Raw genomic sequence first — 3,659 nt, 5'->3', positions numbered from 1 at the left:
GCCAGGATTGTAACATCAGAAGAGATTGTAACTCCTACCTAAATTACCTACTATAAAGTATTTTGAAAATAGAAAATAGGTCCCAAAAACTATTTCAAATAAAATACAAAATAGTTTTCTTCAAAAGGTATTTAAATACAAAATACAAAATAGGTATTTTGCATTTTGTATTTGCATTTTAAATACAAGTATTTCAAATAAGTCACATCTCTGGTACTGCCAGGGTTCAGCATCAGCTATCTTGGGTACTGCTCTACCAAGTGATCATCATGACGAGTCGGATGTCCAACCCGGTGTGTGTCTATGTTGCACCAAACCTGAGTTCCGCTAGGTACAGCCAGGGTTCAGCATCAGCTCTATCGTACTGCTCTCCCAAGTGCTCATCAAGACGTGTCGAATTACTAAAACAGCGTGTGCCTATGTTGTACCAAACCTGAGTTCCACTAGGTACTGCCAGGGTTCTGGGTAATTTTGTTGAACTGCACGCCGACGTTGCAATTGGCGTGCAGTCAGTTTCCATACAAGTTGCAGTCGGGTTGTAGTCCGTCTGTATCAGCCCTAAATCACTGAAGTTTGTTAATACAAACTTCAGTGATTTAGGGCCGATACAGACGGCCTAATATGCTTATCTTTTTTTATAATTTTGGCAGTTCCAAGCAATAGTAACACTAAAACTGTTTCTCGAACTGAAAATACCCGATTTAAGTTTACTAACACAACATGACTGATCAGTTCATCGGCTTCACAGAACAGAACATACGAGTAAATTGACCTCCGCAGTGAATATACAGCAAGATTGAATGTTCCAGTAGGTATTCAGAGAAACTTAATTGCTAAATTGGGAATCAAACCGAGCGAAGCGAGATGGGTCAGAATCCAAAATTTTAACCCTTTTTTGTAGGTAGGTATTCATCGTTGTTAGCACATAGTACATTAGCACGAATTTTAATTCATAATTTTTCTAACAGATGGCGCTAGTAGTAATATATACAAAGTGTTATTTCTTTATTTTATTTTTTAGGTTTATAAAATGATATTTTTATGTTTGATAACACATCTACCCATGAATTTAAATTACTATGTTAAATTTCAAACCTATAAGCGCGATAGTTTTTCCGTAAAGTGTACCACAAGAATGCATAGTTTGTCGAATAGTGATAGAGCTCGCTTCGCTCGCCCTAATAAACGACGATATCACAGTCATTATACCAAGTTTTACAAAGAGAGGCATGCCTAAAACTGAAAAAAAACCGCACTCGTCTTGCTTACCTTTACGTATTTAAATTAGCTGCAAGTTGATTGCACCTCAGAGATTGCATATATTTCAAGGGCGTGTGAATGGAAGTAATTAAAAGTAAAACCTACGCTTTAAAAATTATAAGATGACATATGATATGATAGACAAACAACAGTTACAGGCACCTTTAAGTTGCGCTACCATATCCATCCAATGTACAGTAAACAGTGATCGGCGTTTTGGTTGCAACTCGGAGTGAATAACCTCAATTGATAATTGGCTATTTAATGTCCTATATTTTATAGATATATTTTTTTTCCTCTATTCGCTCATAATACGAGTAGATAGATTACTACCTATTACTATTTAATATCTGGGAGACCGAGCTTTGCTCGGAAAACATATAAAATCTCAAAAATTAGCGTTTTCCCAGAGATAAGACCTAGCTAGATCGATTTTTCGCCCCCGAAAACCCACATATACCAAATTTCATCGAAATCGTTAGAGCAGTTTCCGAGATAGCCGAAATATATATATATATATATATAAATAAATATACAATAATTGCTCGTTTAAAGGTATTAGATAGATATATTACTACCTACAAATCACATAATAGTAGGTACGAGGATTACCTCGTACTTTCCGCCGGATGGGATCATAATTTTAGATATAGAGATAGAGATTTATTTGCATACCATAGTATAGATGTTACATATATGGATCCTGGAAAGGGGTAGTATTTTAAAATTTGTTAAGGCTCGGAGCCGTACTACGAGTAAGTATAGTAAGTATATCATACTCAGTCGGCAGTCCCCTTAAGTTATCGAAATGTTTCTTTGGTACCTATTTTATAGACTGAAAGCGACACCACGTATATACCAACATTACCAACATAACAATGTATAAAATAGTGAAGTTGCGTATTGTCATTAAAACTTTTCTAATTCTAAGGTGTGCTAGAATAAGTGCCTACACATTAAACAATTAACGAATAGTAGCGAATAACGTATGTTAACCTTTTCGACGCCGTGTTAAACACAAAAGCTGTCACTCAGACGCCACGTCATTGAAGTGTCAAAACTGAAATTGAACTTTATGTATATGCACGTAGGTCGATATTGTTCTGTGGTCTGTGACCGATTAATCGGTCTTTGGCGTTGGACCTACTGTGCCGATATATCGGTCATTGGCGTCCAAAAGGTTAGTGAATCCATGAATAAACAAAACATTGTGCTACTGTATGTAAAACTGGAATATAAAGTAAGTTATTTACATTTTATTTGGCCAAAAATTTTATCTTACGGAATAAATATATGTATATTAATAATTTATTAAGAATTGTTTTGTTTTTATACCCCTTCAGCTGTGTTCGAAGTAATCTGTAGGTAATATAATAATTATGCGAGTAATAATGAAACCAAAGCATTTTTAGCGTTCCGTATTTCATACATGAACGGTTTCTTTTATACCTACCACCGGTTTACGTCATTTTCTATTTTTATTTCCATACCCGAAGAGTGATCATCGGAATTTACTCCCGTCCTATTCAGTTTACGCTGTCCGTCTGTCTGTCGGAGAGCTTTGGATATTTCAGAAACTGTTATGTATAGTTAGGTAAACACTTGAAATATCCACAAAGTGTGTATGTATTGCTATTAAAATTACAAGAGTAGAAAAATAACAAAATATACCTAGGGGGTGTATACATTTATAGTCGAACTAAATTCTTTCGTTTGAAATCAAGTCAATGTACGCCCACGCCGTAAATACCTAGTATACCTACTAGGCCCTGGGGCCTTATTCGACATGCCACTTTTGACGTCGCATGTTGAAGTTCATTTGAATCTGAACAATCATGGGTTGTCGAATAGGTAAAGTGTGTCACCTGTCAGTGAATCTCATGTAAACAAATCATTTCATCGCTAGACTTGGTTGTCTATTGGTATGGCCGCCATGTTTGGATTTATGACATTTAAAAGGGGATTCTATGGCATAGAGTAAACTGCATTTCTATTTTCTATAGTTTTTTGATTCCCCTACTCGACGCAAGATGGAGTTAACAGTCAAATTTCGATCTTGGCGTTATAAAAATAAACCGCAAGAACATGACATGCAGTTGCGTTGGTGTAGATCTATCATGAAAACGAATATATGACAATTGTCCAGAAATAAAAAAAACTTGACAATAAACATACAGCAATACATATACCACTAAATGTCAAAAAGAAAACAGATTTAGTATAATTACTAGGTAACAAATTATATATAAAGTTTAAATTTTAAACCAATCGTCGTGGGTCCTAACCCCGGCTCTTAGCAATGAACTTCTTGTAACTTGTGTGAAAAATATCATTTGATATTACACCAATTACTTTATGGTGAAGTAAAATATCATGAGTCATGAGGAAGACGGAGTAGC

Source organism: Cydia amplana, chromosome Z, assembly GCF_948474715.1.
Source record: "Cydia amplana chromosome Z, ilCydAmpl1.1, whole genome shotgun sequence".
Taxonomy (NCBI): Eukaryota; Metazoa; Arthropoda; class Insecta; order Lepidoptera; family Tortricidae; genus Cydia; species Cydia amplana.
The sequence above is the reverse complement of the archived record's forward strand: the minus strand, read 5'-3'. Positions refer to the sequence as shown.